General features: G+C 40.0%; 1 protein-coding gene across 1 annotated transcript in view; it reads left to right on the top strand.

Moving 5' to 3' along the window:
* Positions 1 to 16,346, top strand: part of B3GAT2 (beta-1,3-glucuronyltransferase 2) — a 173,178-nt gene that overhangs the window by 25,671 nt on the left and 131,161 nt on the right. The window lies entirely within an intron of this gene.

The following is a 16,346-nucleotide window of genomic DNA, read 5'->3' as shown; positions in this document are numbered from 1 at the left end:
TAATGAGATAATTGTGTTAATGGAACAGATGAAAAGTTGTATTTTTCCAATAAAATCTCAATTCTTAGGATTTTTATACGCAACCTTGATGAAAGTCTGTTTTAGATTCTGTCTGCTTGCTGTCTTATCACAACTCAATTGATCCCTAATAGAACAGAGACCTGAGGAGCTGAGCTGATGAAGAAAGACAGAAATAAGAAATTGGATTTAGGTGTTAAAACCTAGTTATCCAGAACAAGAAAGGTTCTGGCTTTCAGCTGTTCAATCAATTTTTTACATGTATACATTTGACCTTGGAGGAAAGGCTTCCCAAGTCTATGACCTCAACAGGCTGCTTATGTCACTTGCTATTTATATTACTGAATCTGTACATACTTATCAGATGCAGCAACATTTCCATCTTGACATGATGTAATTCACATTTGAGGAATGCATAGCATTCGCCAGTGTTTTATCAATATTTTAACAAATGTAGGAAGTCATGTTTGATCTTGACAGCACCATGCGAGAAATTATTTCCAGACAACTTGAAATGTTATTTGAGGTGTATAATAGGTTCTTGATTAAAGCTAACTTTGGTAAAAAAAAAAAAAAAAGTGGAAGAATCTTTTTCATAAAACATTTTCTTTTTTTTCGCTGTACGCATTGAATTTTTACTCCTGTCAAAGCTGAGCATTAATGGGCTTACAAAGGTCGAAGAAATACTGTTGATGATAGCCTTTGAGCCATGACACCTTTTCTAAGTGGACTCACAGGTCAAATTAAGCCCTGAAGCAGCAGATGTTAAACTGATGTATGTGCCTTGCTAAAGATGGCTTATGAGCTATTAGAGAACAGCCTACACGTTTTGCATGCTTACATCAGAAAAATAATCCATCCATATCTATTCATTCCTTCTTTGTGCAAAAGTTATCATTTCAGTATCCTGCTTTGTTATGTAGCTACATAAACTACTGGCTTCTAAGTTGTGGGGACCTAGTTGTGAACACAAATACACCTATTGCTACTCCTTTTGCCTCTTCACTGTACATTTTTTATGTAGTGTTTGTCATGAAGTAATTCGTTGGATAGATTATTAACTATTTCGCAACCACCATATAGAAATATAGAATGTGTCGGCAGATAAGAACCATTGGTCCCATCTAGTCTTCCCAATAATCTAAATACTATGAATAGTCCCTGGCCCTATCTTATATAAAGGATAGCCTTATGCAGGAAGGCTATTCCATGCATCCACTACTCTCTCAGTAAAGTAATAGTTCTCATATTGTTTTTAAACCTTTGCCCCTCTAATTTGAAGCCATATTCTCTTGTTGTAGTTTTTCTTTTAAATATGCTCTGCTTTTTTATCGTGTTGATTTCCTTTATGTATTTAAAAGTTTCTATCATATCCCCTCTGTCTCTTCTTTCTTCCAAGTTTAACCTTTCCTGGTAAGTTTTATCCTGCAATCCATGCACTAGTTTAGTAGCTCTTCTCTGAACTCTCTCTAGAGTATCTATATCCTTTTGGAGATACGGCCTCCAATACTGCGTACAATACTCCAAGTGAGGTCTCACCAGTGTTCTGTACAGCGGCATGAGCAATTCCCTCTTTTTACTGCTTATACCTCTCCCTATACATCCAAGCATTCTGCTAGCATTTCAAGCATTTCCTGCTGCTCTAGACGTATGCCTACCTTTAAGTCTTCTGAAATAATAACCCCTTAATCCATTTCCTCAGATACTGAGGTTAGGACTGTATCAAATAGTTTATATTCTGCCCTTGGCTTTTTGGGCTTCTGGCATATTCTTATATTATAGGCTGCTCTTGGTGTAGGTTTACAGAATTCCCCTTTTCTGCTTCATTGGTTTTTTAGCTGACCTACAGTTTTAACAATATATATTTAAGCCCTACAAACACAAGTTTTTTTTAGTTGTATCAATGAAGGATGAGGGATATCCTTGTGGGGCTTTGGATATAGCTCTTTTGCTGAATTATTTTCTATGCTTGGCGCACCTTTCTCGCGCGTGGGTGTACCGTTTTTGTAATTTGATACTGCATGGACACATTTGTCTCCTTTAATTGTCCCACTAAAACAGCAATGCTCGGCCACTGCTTCTACTTCTACAACAAACTCAAAAATCTAACTGTCCTAACACAATTCCTCCTCATCATGTATAGCCTAGCAATATGTTAAATACTTATTGCAGCACTAATGCTAAATCACACAGCATTTTCTACAATAACTCGTGGGAAACTGCTTTAACAGGTTTTTCTTGAATGTTAAGTAAGAAATAACATTGATTTTGTAGGTGACCCTGTATGTTTTATAAATGTTAGGTCAATAAAAGTCAATGGCTGATATTTCCAAAATCATAAAAAGATTCATAATGATCACATGCAGGCAGGGGTACAGACAGGAAGGTGCTATGGTGGGTACAGCATTATCAATTTCAACTGGATCCTGGTGCCTGAAGGAGCCCAACACCCCCCCCCCCTTTCCCCTTTATTTAGCTAGAGAAGAAACTAAAAAGAGTGTCTCAACTGGTGGGGGATAAGAAATAAGAAAAAAATGCATATTACAAATCTTTTTACAATCTAGTAGACAATTTATCTACTCACCATATGCTTACCATATGGAGGGGTCTACCTACCTGCTATATACCTACCAAAGCTGGTTTACCTACCTATCAAAAAGAGGCTCAACCTACTTAGTGTTAGTAGGCCCAAAAACAAGGGGCCCAAAACAAGACTGTGGCTGCATGGGAGAAAAAATAGATAAATACTACAGTGTAGAAAGCAAAAAAAGGGACCCTATTATTGTGTGGGGACACAAAGATCTACCTTTATAGGCTAGATGCCAATGCCCTACCAGTAGTAAGCACAGCTCCCTTTTCAATTTGGTGCTTCCAGATCAACCATTACATTCTTTTGGCCAGTCAAATAATCCACCCATTTCATAATGAAGAGAAAACTGTCTCTTTTCTATTCCACCTTAAAGAACTCTGTGGATTATCTCTTCAAAAGGGCTTGTTGAAAACTATGGTTGTACAGAAGATGCTGACCAACTCCTCAACCAGACTGCCACTCTGAAACACACACAACCTTGGCCTAACATCTAAACCCTCTATGTACTGTACTCAAGATAGGGGGAGCTAACAACCCAGCAACCCTCCACATTTACTTATAGATCCTTTATAGATGTAAAAATGTTTATTTCTTTGTCAATTCCTCTTGTCACACAATTTAATTTCTGCATCCAGTTATAAGTCTTCTCCCCTTGTCAACTTGGTTTCTCATCCAAGTCACAAATCAAATGTTGCTTATTAAATTCACATTAAAAGGGTTTTCCAGGCATTTAACATTGATGGCCTATCCACAGGATAGACCATCAATGTCTGATCGTCAGAATGCTAATACCTGCCTCCCCCATCAATCGATCCACTGGCAGCTCCGACACAAATACAATGACTGGCCAAAAGCCTCCGCTCCTTTTATATTGTAGGGGTGTTGCTCGGTAGCTGCAGTGCAGCTTCAGTGAATTTCAATGGGAGCTGCGCTTCTGAAATCTGGTGCCACCACTACACAATAAACAAAGCCATCTGTTTCCACCCATTCATTGTGTATGTGCCTCTGTCAAAACAGCTGACAGGATAGGCCATCAATGTCTGAACGGCGGAGTGCCGACCCCTTCAAATCAAACTGTATTCCAGGAGAACTGGCCTCTGGCTGTCTGGGCATGATGGGAGTTGTAGTTTTGCAACATCTGGAGGCACACTGGTTGGGGAACACTGGTATAGACTGTTATAAAGCACCCCAAACAAAGCTATATGGCCTTAAATACACTCCTGTTTTGCACAGTGCCATGTTTTTTTTTTATCACAAGTTACAGCAATACAACTATTTACATATATACTTGTATTCAAATGTCTAGAGACATAGAAAATCAGAGCAATCGACACATTTCACGATTACTTCCATTGTGTTGTAAAATCCTATTGAGGAGAGCAACAAGAATCAATGTAAATTACGTTCAGAGTGTCCTGTGCTCATTAATACAAAGTGAAACATATAACAATGAAGCAAGGCAATGTTCACATCTAAACCTCCACTAACAAAGTAAGCGGCATGAATAATAATCACTCTCTATCTCATCTATATCAATGTCAATCTGAATATATTCTTTACAAAGTTACAGAATGTATTACCAGTTGTCGAAGTTGATTTCAGAATAAATGTTTTATACTGGTCCTACAGAATAAATAATAAAGAAAATCAATTTCTTTTGTATGTTTCACTCTAATTTGCATGACATATATTTACCTTTTCAGCATGTAAGTTTACTGCACAAATATTATACCTGGAGGCCTGAAATCCACACGCTAAACAACAAAAATCATCTACCATTATGAGCTGAATGCTAGGTGCTGATAATGTCAAAGAATTATTCATGACTGGAATTTGTAAGGCAGCACTATGTTTATTTGAAAGAAAATGGCGTAACAATTTACCCATTTGACATGGTTTGGGAGATACAAAAAGACCTAACAAGATCCGCAGTTTTTTGAATATAGTACTAGCTATGTCATACAAAACCACATCATGTGACTGCAGTCCTTCTCAACTGCCCAGTATTGCCCCTAATTTCTGGATGAAAGGTGAGAAGTAGCACCCAGAGAGTTTTCTCAGAGACATTAAAAAGAGTTGCATTCAGAAGATTGCATGTAATTCTGTTGCAGACATGTGGAGTTTACTACTGTACAAGGGATAGAAATAGCTGCCCGTTTATTTTTCCAGACAGTGGGCTGTTCACATGGCATGTCATGCAGGCTATATGAAATATTGCAACAATATATAATGAGTATTTGGTCATTTTATATACTCATCTGTTAATCAGAACAGAAGACAAAAGAATTGTATACGTTTGGTGCTTAAAAAGTAGCTGTCACCAAATAAACATTTCTAAACTAACTCAGGCTATGTTCCCTAACTACTTCTAACAGTCCTCCTACCTCAAAAAATGTCAGAGCTTTAAAAAAGCTGTGTATCATACCTTTATTCTTGCTCACATAGCGCAATCTCCCAGCAGGAGAAAGTGGGCGTTTCCCAGCAGCCATGACATCACTGAAGCTTGCTGGGGGACCACTTCCACCCACACATTATTGCAGTGCTGTGATGAATAAAAGACCTCAAGCTCTGTGCAGTTTTCAGTGAGGCTCTGTGCAGCTTTCAGTAAGGCTCAGCTGTCAATCAAGCTCAGAGCAGAGAAACACTTCCTGAGTTTGGTCTCCAACCAGGCGGGGAGGAGACAAAACTCACTGTATAAATTGTGGCAGGGAACAGAACAGAGCAACCTAGTGGCCATTTTTTCTATTACATTTTAAACATATTTATGTTGATAATTTTAAAAGCAAGTGAATGGGGAAGTGTCTGCTAATTACACAAGGAACACTATATTAAAAGTTTCATTTGGTGACAGTAACTCTTTAACCCCTTAAGGACCATGGGTTTTTCCGTTTTTGCACTTTCAAAAGTTTTTCCATATTATGGCTTATTTTTTGCGCCACCAATTCTACTTTGCAGTGACATCAGTCATTTTACCCAAAAATCTACGGCAAAGCGGGAAAAAAAATCATTGTGCGTCGAAATTGAAGAAAAAATGCCATTTTGTAATTTTTGGGGGCTTCCGTTTCTACGCAGTACATTTAACAGTAAAAATGACACCTTATCTTTATTCTGTAGGTCCATATGATTAAAAGTATACCCTACTTATATAGGTTTGATTTTGTCGTACTTCTGTAAAAAATCATAACTACATGCAGAAAAATTGTATACATTTAAAATTGTTGTCTTCTGACCTCTATAACTTTTTTATTTTCCGCATATGGGGCGGTATGAGGGCTCATTTTTTGAGCCGTGATCTGAAGTTTTTAGAGGTACCATTTTTGTATTGATCTGACTTTTTGATCGCTTTTTATTCATTTTTTCATGATATAAAAAGCGATCAAAAATATGTTTTTTGAACTTTGGAATTTTTTTTGCGTGTACGCCATTGACCGTGCAGTTTAATTAATGATATATTTTTATAGTTCGGACATTTGCGCACACGGCGATACCACATATGTTTATATTTATTTTTATTTACATGGTGGTTTTTTTATGGGAAAAGGGGGGTGATTTGAACTTTTATTAAGGAAAGGGTTAATTAAGGAAAGGGTTAATTAAGGAAAGGGTTAACATTTATTAACTTTTTTTTTTACACTTTTTTTTGCAGTGTTATAGCTCCCATAGGGACCTATAACACTGCACACACTGATTGCCAGCACTGTTCACTGCAAAGCCATAGCTTTGCAATGATCAGCGTTATCAGGCTTGGAGCAATTAATTGCCGAGGGGACACGCCGGAGGCAGGTAAGAGGACCTCCGCTCGTGTCCCAGCTGATCGGGACACCGCATTTTCACTGCGGTAGTCCCGATCAGCCCCACTGAGCAGCCGGACAGCTTTTTCACTTTCGTTTTAGACGTGGCGTTCAACTTTGAACGCCGCGTCTAAAAGGTTAATCGCTTCCGCGCGTTATTAGCCCCGGGTCTCAGCATCAGATACATGCCGGGACCGACCCGATATGACACGGGGTCACTGCTTGACCCCGTGTTATATCGCGGGAGCCGGCCAAGGACGTAAATATACGTCCTTGGTCGTTAAGGGGTTAAACAATAACCATCATTTTAAAACACTTTGCAATAGTATGAACATATATAAGAAACTTTGTGTTATATTTCACTAGAGGAAAGTGCTTCTTTCTCCTCTTATCAGGCTTCTTTCATTTCCTCCCCCTACTTATCTTTCAATCACTCTGAAAACACCACTCTATTCCATCTGGTGTTTACAATTTAGAACTGAAACTTACTGAGAGATTATATTACTTGCTGCCATGTATGGAGAGGGAGGGGGTGAAGAGTTAGACGGAGAAGGGATTGAGTTCAGTGAGCAGAAGCAGAGAGACATTGTTAATTGTAACTTGTGCTCAATTCACAGCTTAGATTGTTCACTACTGCTCTTTAATGCCCTCCATTCTGCTGATGCTTCTTAGGGTGTACTATAAAGACATTTATATGCATACCAAACAAATGGATAACTCTGCACTAAGGACCATAAACATATACCTATGAAAAGTACTGTTAGCAGACTTAAATTCGATTTTAATTGTTTGAGTAGGTATTGTACAAGCCTCAGTAGATAAACCATTGTTATAGGTAACAGACCATTATATTGACTTATCAAGCAGATAACCTAGAGAAATCATCAAATTACGTTCTGAATAATATTAAATGAACTATACCGAAAGTTTCTTTGTATTTAATACTTGATGCAGATGGAAAAAAGATGATCAGTTAATTGGTTCAAATCTAAAATTAATTAATAAGCACAAACACAGGGAAACAGTGGAGGACTCCGCAGCTAAGATGGCAAAGACTTAAGTTGCATATAATTAAGTGAGGGCAAATCAATATAAAGATCACTTCATGAGGTTTGACAGAACACATGGACAATTTATTCACACTGAGATGGAGGAATTCTAACTGCCTTCCTTGTAACCCAGCACTTTTCAATACTAGCTGCCAATAAGCTAATTACATGTGTTTTGTTACTTGTATAATTCCTGGGTTAAGAGACAGATAACCACATGGGGGATCATGTACTGTAACTGGGATATTAAAGGAATTACACTCGGGGGTGATGAAGCTTAAAAAATAGAAGTGTTTGGTCAGCAACAGTTTCATGCAGTTTGTCATTTTCACCAGAAACTCAATATTTTCTCTTCTTGATTTAGGCCAGTGATCCTCATCTATCAATGTGGCAGACGGACAGGACTATGTGTGCATAAGAAGGGCATGTACTCAGTAGGGAGGGATAAAATGAATATATAGACCTAGCGGACTTTACCTATAAAATCTTGGTTATTGGGAACATTTAACTGTAGTAAAAAGAGACATTCAGATGGTGTAAGAAAATACAAGTGATAAGGTAAATCAAATAATTCTCAGCCATTTTATTACCCTACAGTACACTATAATATACTATAATCGTGATGGCTAAATTTTAATAATATGATTTAAGGAATGTTTGTCTTATTAAGCTGATGGATAATAAAAGAGTTGTTTTAGATATATAAGAGAAAATATATACACTGTCAAATGGCAAGGTCCGGGTTGCTTTAAAACTAATAACCACTCAAATAAAGATTGCATATACAACTGCAAATTTTCATCTGGACTTTAAAATATATTTGGCCCAGAAACCCTTCTCTAATCTATAGCTGATTTCTAGACAAAACTCGACTAAAAACAGCACATCCAGAATTGTAGTCTTTCAGCAGAGGGTGCAGGCCGGTATCGGACTGTTGTTACCAGGTCCAGAGCAATAGCCAAAGGATAAGCACTTTCTGGACAATCTATATGCATTTGGTTTGGGGTAGGAAAAAGGTCCACTTTACGCTTCTGGTTTGTTTTTTATTTTGTGTTTGTCTCCTGTGAGCATCTAGACCACTATTAGGGCTCATTCACACTTGCAGCAGACACCACTGAAATTATCGGCAGTAGGACTGTGTGGACATGTGCTATTTCATATGTGGTGACCCACAGGTATATGGTGGGACCATGGGTGTAGCAGTGTAAGTGGTGGGATCAGATGGTATTAACCCCCGGGGGCAAGATGTTGTTAACCCCTGGTGTTCCTGACGCCAGTGTGGTTTTAGGGTTCCGCAACACCACACGCCCGGTTCCTCTGCTATCCCAGTTGCTAGTATTGAAATGAGAGTCCACAATTATCTTCACAGCTAAGGCCAGATTTCCCAGAGAGGTGGCCAGGACCCAGAAGGACCTCGCAGCTTGCTGGACCAATATACTTGTAGTTAACTTGATTCAACATTGGACTTGACTTGACTATATGGAGGACTTGACTAGTTTGAGTGACAGCAGACATAGACTTGAGACTTACTGGAATGACTGTAGCTTTTGGGATCTTCCAGATGCTGATCACTTGCACTGAGATCTCTGGTGTTAGCTGTTCCTCAGCAAACATCATAAGAGACTGAATTGTAATGGCTGCCCCTTTATATAGTGGGGGGCTGGACTAAAGCCCTTTGGTCAAGTTGCGGGTCATAGGTTAAGCTGGTGCTCTCTGGGAGAACATGTGACAACAAATCATGTGACTGCATAACATAACATGTGACAGACTCACACAGGTCCTTTAGACCTCCCTATACATAAGGATATTGTCTAAGCATTAAAGTGATATAAACAACATTCTGGAAACAACAGGGGGAGACCTTGCAGGGGAGCCCCAAGGTCACTGAGGGTCTCAACCTGACAGGACCTAAGGGTAGTACAGGACCATGTCCTGTACTGGGACATCACACATAGATGGCAATGTAGTTTGGCAGAATTCCACCCAAAGAATGAACATGTTCATTCTTTGGACAAATGTTTATTCTGCCGTCAAAGTTATGTTGTGGCGATGTGCACAGAGCAGTAGAATCCCATAGGAAACAATCTTATTCTGAATTCCACAGCAGAATGGGCCCTTAGGGTCCACTTAAAAAAACTGCTCAAAAATATTTACCTACTGACTAGTATCATGGTAGATGTATTCCACGCCTTCTGAGCAATGCATGTAACATGCCTTGTTTGCATAATGACTAAATAAATAAACTATTTTACACAGGGGTAAATATTTTAAAAACATCAATATTTTGATGCTTAAGTGAGCCCTTATCCATAAGGCTGTAATATATATTCATATGGGATGGATTTACAATATGGCAGCCATAGAATTTGACAGGGTTGACAAGTGAAAAACTTGTAATATACTTCATTATGTGCAGTATTATAGAGAATAGTGTGCCTTACTGAGGCAATATACACTATTAAATACATTACATATGGATTTGTAGATGAAAATAGAAGTACATAGAATACTGTGTACTCTTTTTATGCTTCCCACATAGAAGATGGTAATTATGCAAGAGTGAGGGGGCAAGTATTACAATAGGTGCTTGACAGCAATAAGACACATTGTGAGTAGACCAAAGCTCTACATGTATCGCTGACTCTCCTCAGTTTCTTCAGTAGACATGTAAATCCTAAAACAAACCACACCAGAATAATCTCCCCTTTGTTCTACATTAAATTTTTTGTTTTTGACACCTCATTTATGAAGCTGAAGTTGTGCATTGCAGCAAAGTAGCTTGAAAACACTTTGGTAGGAAAATTAAGGAAACAATTAATTATTAATTGGTAAAATAAATGAGGGAATTAATAAATGATTTAATGGGAAAAAGTAAATCATTTATTAATAATATTCCAACATTAGGGTAAGTGAAACTAATCAAACTATCTAGTTCACAAATGATGAAGAATTGTAATTTAACTCTTTAGAATGGGTTCACACTGTGTTTTGGTTTCCATATAAATTACACGTTTTATACTCTTCAAAAGGAAAAAAAAAATAACAGATGGTAAAGCACATAACAGCAGATTCAATTTCCCATTGACTTAAATTATAAAAAAAATAATAATAATAATTAGCAAAATATACTTTTTTTTCGCTGTACACAAAAGCGTAGTTGACTATGTTTTTGTAGATGTAGATATACACCACAGAGTGACAAGAGACAGGATAATACCCCTATAATGTTATTAAATTAAATCCACCTTATACAGACTAATATCCCACAACTACTTCTACCCTCCATACAGTGACCATACAGTAGTAGATACTAGCTGCAATAAGGCTCTGCACTCTGTATTAGTGTGTTTACAGTTACATCCAGTGACTTACAGGTGATTTTTTTTCTGATTGGAGTCGCTCTCTTTTTTTTTTTTTTTCTTCTCCATCTGGCCCAGGGCACCATGAAGGCTTCTACAGCCAGCACTCCTCCCCACAGAATCTCCCAGACAAATATTTTAGGATCCTTGCTCTAGCACCATCCTAAGCACCTCAAACTCTCCATATGTATTACACTGCCTCAAATAGTAGTAAGGGCCACTGACCCCCACTGCCTTCATATAGTAATTAGCATCACTGCCCCCATATAGTTGTTAGGACAACTGCCCGCAATAAAGTAGTGAGCACCAATGTCCCATATATGGTTAGGACCACTAGCATCCCACTGTCCTTACATAGTAGTTAGCATCAATGGCCCCCACTGCCCCTAAATAGTAGTCATCACCACTGGCCCCTACTGCCCCCATATGTGCCACATGAAAAAATAAAGAACACAACACAAAACTCAACAATCACTCCACTCCCCTGATGGTCATCTTCTCCCTCTTCTATTCTGGTTTAGGCCTGCATCAAAAGTCCCAGCAGTATCCAGCAGTGTAGTCTGTCTGGGCATCTTAAATGTGCACAAACAGTTAAAACCCAATTTCAGTGTTTTTACATGCTGTTCCTACTACACATGTTCATAGGAGTGCTACAGATTTCATATCTGTTTCAGTTTAATGAAGGATGTTTAATACACTGTATAATATATCAACAGTTCACTGTGTAGGGGCAGCTAGTTTGGGAATGTGGGATCCCTATCTTCCTTTGGTGAGATTTGTGCTATATATACAGACAGTTAAAAGCTACAGAGGCTTGGGATGGATGCTGGATGCTCTGGGACTTCTGATGCAGGTGTGCAGGGAAAGAGATTAGAGAAAATGACTGGCAGGGAAGTGATGTGATAGGTAAGGTTTTTTTTTTTTCTTCAGTTTTTTTTTTAGTCATGTAGCACAATAATCTCAGGTGGCAAAGTGCCAACCACCCCTGTTAAAGTGCCCTTTGGGGCACATGAATACTGTACACCTAAGTTCCTAGATACAGCCTCTGCACCTCCTGTATTTATACCTCTGAACAGCACATGAGGATGTCACTCTACAATAATAATTATTACAGTTATGTTACAGATCATCAACAATGCACAGAATGAAATTTTTTATCCACTATAATGAATTCAGATGAGAATTCATACTTTTCATTTGAATCATAGAACCAGCTTTATCTTGTTACAAGTGTTGTCACTACTCTACTTGAATGAGAGAAGATATAGAGATGTATTAGTTCTCAGTCTCTATGAGGTAATTAAAGGGGCACTGTCAGATACAAAAACTTTTGATATGTTGGAAAGCATGCAAAACCAATATATTTAGCAATTGCTTTTATTAGAAAGTTTTCAGTATTTCATATTTAAAAAGCCAAAGAACTGCCCCCCCCCCTTCCTGCTTGGACACATACTGGTCCTGCTGTGTCCATGCATTATCACCTATGTCATGGACACACTTCCTTGATTGACAGCTGAGAGCGCAGGGCTCACAGCTGGAGGAAAAATCCTCCCACTGTCAGCTTCTGTCCCGCTACTGTCAGTGAGGACAAGCTGGGAGTTGTAGTTTTGCTAATGCTAGGGGAGATGTGAGCAGACAGAATACTAAGGGAGGGGGCAGAGACCTGCACAGTGAGGCCACGCCCCCTCCATTTGAGAGGAATTCAGACTAGTGAGCTAAATTAAAAGTGTAATAAAAAATAAATAAAGGTGCTAGACATAAACATTTATGTACATAATCAGGATGAGGTACTGAGTGATATATTTAAAAAAAAAATTTGGATCTGACTGGTATGCTTTAAGTGTTGTTTTTGCTTTCCTATGAGTAAACACTGCAGTTTCGTAGGCTGAACTTGTATTTGTGTCTATTACGTATATTGCTATGAGGCTTTCTTTGTTGACTCATTTAGGGTCGCTGACCTCAACAGGGTGGGTCTTGAGCACCAATAACCATGAAGAAACTGCAGCACTGTTGTACGAAATGTTATATGATGACTGCTCCACCATATAGATTGGTTTTATAGGTACAATAGGGTTACCATGGTGATAAAATCTCCTTATTCAGACTTCAAACTAACATCATTTTTGCCAGATGGAAACGCAACACAATGCTGACATATACACAATGTATTTTATTAATAAACATAACATAAATTGGTATACATTTGTTTACTTGTAAAGAAAGTTTTGTCTCTGGAACCTCAATTGCTCTATTTGTAATAAAGTGCTTTAATAAAGGTTTAAGTGTAGGTAGTGAGAAGATATTGGCTACTTCCCCTGATATAAAGAGACCATTCTCCCTGCAGACTTCTTCATTGAGTTACACATCTAAAAGTCACGGACAGATCCACTGTGCTTATTATAGACTCCCTGAATTGTGCAGTATCTCCAACAGTCACGCAGTACGGAAACCAGCATTGGACTGGTGACAACTGGTAAATGTATTGAAACCATCTCATAAAACAAATGCATTTCCTCAGTTATAGGGAACACTATAAATGCCCTTTGTAACTGATAAAATATGTAAATTACCCAATCATTATTTCCATAAATAATCACTGACATTCAAGTGTCCCTCATGACAAATATGAGACAGAGAAAGGGATGGATATTGAAAAAAAAAGCCTTTTAGGCAACACAGATTATCTCTGAAAAAGGAGGACACCCCATAGGATTAGACTCTCTCCAAGGGGAATAAAAATATGTTCACTTGCCAGAGGGAGAGTTTATAGAAGTTTCCTGTAGCCAGCAGGGGAACTGTGGACTATTGGAGAAAGACCAGTTGTCTGTCTTAAAAGGCCACTCCAATGCAACTCTATTTTCCCCTCACAGCATAGGTAAGGGGAGAGTAAACGGCTAACATGCAACCCCACCCCACCCCCTTAGCAGATGCCTCATTTTCCTGATAGCATACCACTTCTGGGTCATGTGACCGGAATTAACCCTTTATCTAAAAGCTGGGATCTAAAAATCTAAATTCCTGGTGACCATGTAAAAAAAAATACCAAATAAGTCCAAAATTGCTGAATTTTGTTCACTTCATATACCAGAAAAAAATTTATAAAAAGTGATCAAAATGTCCATCAGTCAAAATGTACTGATAAAAATTACAGATCAAAGCACAATGAGCCCTCATACAGACCTGTATACAGTAAAATAAAAGTGTGATAGGGGTGAGAAAAGGACAATTTTTAGCATCATTTTTAGAAGTAGTAAAATTACCGTGTTTATCGGCGTATAACAAGCACTTTTTAGGCTAAAATTTTTAAAGTCTACCTGCGTGTTATACGCCGATAAGCCGCTGCAGTTCAATGATTTAAAGCAGGCACTTTAAATCAATGAACTGCAGCAGCTTTGCAGGTGCAGAGACCTGCTGTCACTGCCGGCTTCTCTGCCCCTGCCTGTCCTGGGGTTTTGAGCCCTGCTGCCGGCCCTTCTCTCCCCCTGGCTATCGGTGCCGCTGCCCGTTCTCTCCCCCTGGCTATCGGTGCCGCTGCCCCATTGCCGGCGCCGATAGCCAGGGGGAGAGAAGCGGCGCCGGCAATGGGGCAGCAGCGCCGACAGACAGGGGCAGAGGCACCCATTGCCGGCGCCGCTGCCCCGTTGGCTCCCCCATCCCCAGTTGTATAATAACCTGTTGCCGGGGTCGGGTCCGCGCTGCTTCAGGCCTCCGGTGTGCGTCCCCTGCGTCGTTACTATGCGCTGCGAGACACAGGGACGTCACTCGTCATTGTGCCGCGCCGTGCAGTGCATAGCAACGACGCATGGGACGCACACCGGAGGCCTAAAGCAGCGCGGACCCTACCCCGGCAACAGGTAATTATACAACCGGGGATGGGGGAAGGCGACGGGGCAGTGGCACCGGCAATGGGTGCCGCTGCCCCTTCTCTCCCCCTGGCTATCGGCACCGCTGCCCCATTGCTGGTGCCGCTTCTCTCCCCCTGGCTATCGGTGCCGGCACCGATAGTCAGTGGGAGAGAACGGGCAGCGGCGCAGATATCTAGCGGGAGAGAAGCGGCGGCAGCGGGGCTCTAGACCCCAGGAAAGGCAGGGGGAGAGAAGCCAGTAGCGACGGCCTCTCTTCCCCTGCCTTTCCTGGGGGTGTATCAGGGTATACGCATGCACATACAGGCACCCTCATGTTACCAAGGATATTTGGGTAAAAAAACTTTTTTAACCCAAATATCCTTGGTAAAATGAGGGTGCGTGTTATAGGCCGGTGCGTGGTATGCCCCGATAAATACGGTAAAAAAACAAAAGCAAAAAAAAACACTTTAAAAATGTATATTCACCTACAGAATAAAAATAACATGTCATTTTAACCATAAAGTGCATTCCAAAAGTTGATAAATTGCTTTTTTCCAATTTTACCTCACAACATTTTTTGTGGTAGATTTTGTGGTTAAATGAATCTTGTCCCGCATGAAATAAGCCCTCATATGGCCTTTAGGTGGAACATTTTAAATATTTCAAAAGGCAAGGAGGGGAAAACAAAACACAAAAATGAAAATTGTTTGTGTCCTCAAGGCCAAAACAAAGCTGCGTCATTAAAGGGTTAAGAGGACAGCTCTGGGAGAGCCAAAGAGCCGAGGAGGACACAAACTACTTTGGATGAGAGATAAGTGCCTATGGAGGAAAAGCCCCTTTAATTATATAAGCCCAGACACAGTGTCACACGTGCCAAAATGTGACTATATCACAATGTCAATATACTTCAGTGGAAATGTGCACAACATTCATTAAATTGTTGCCCATAGTGCCGGCCAGCAGTAAAAAAAAAATAACGATGTACATACCTTCCTCCGCTCCCCCAGGGCCTCCGGTAACCGTCTCCGGTCTCCGCTGCGATCCACTTCCTGGTTGCCGGTGGTCGGATGAATCATACTGCGCTCAGCCAATCACCAGCCGCAACGAAGTCAGACTCGGCCGGCAATAGGCTGAGCGGCAGTGTAAAAACGCTTCAGGACATAAAATTCTTCACTACACCGGCACCTGCGGGCCGGGGCCGAAAACGTCACACTGCCACTCAGCCTATCGCCGACCGAATCGGGACTTCACTGCAGCCGGTGATTGGTGACCAGGAAACCAGGAACCAGAAAGAGGATCACGTCGGAGGCCGGAGCCGGTTACCGAAGGCCCGGGGGAGCGGCGGAAGGTATGTACATCTTTCTTTTTTTACTGCCGGCAGTATGGGGGACAATTTTTATATTCCGGAGTTCTCCTTTAAGAATGCCCAGATAAAATACAAACCCCACTATACATATTGACATGTGCATTTGTGCATTATCAAACACCCCAAATAGGCTACTAAACATATGTGGAAATGAGCATGAATCACTGCAGCTTTCAAGATCAAAGTTAGAGTTATACATGAAACTGAACATATGTCTGACAGATCTCAAACCCCTGAATGATCTTGTACCCTGGTTCCTGGAACTTGTCTCTAAATCTAGGGAGACAAGTTGTCATAGTAACAATACACAAATCAATTTAGCCAACAA

Source organism: Hyla sarda, chromosome 3 (assembly GCF_029499605.1).
Source record: "Hyla sarda isolate aHylSar1 chromosome 3, aHylSar1.hap1, whole genome shotgun sequence".
Classification (NCBI taxonomy): Eukaryota; Metazoa; Chordata; class Amphibia; order Anura; family Hylidae; genus Hyla; species Hyla sarda.
This window is presented reverse-complemented; position numbering and strand designations above follow the sequence as displayed.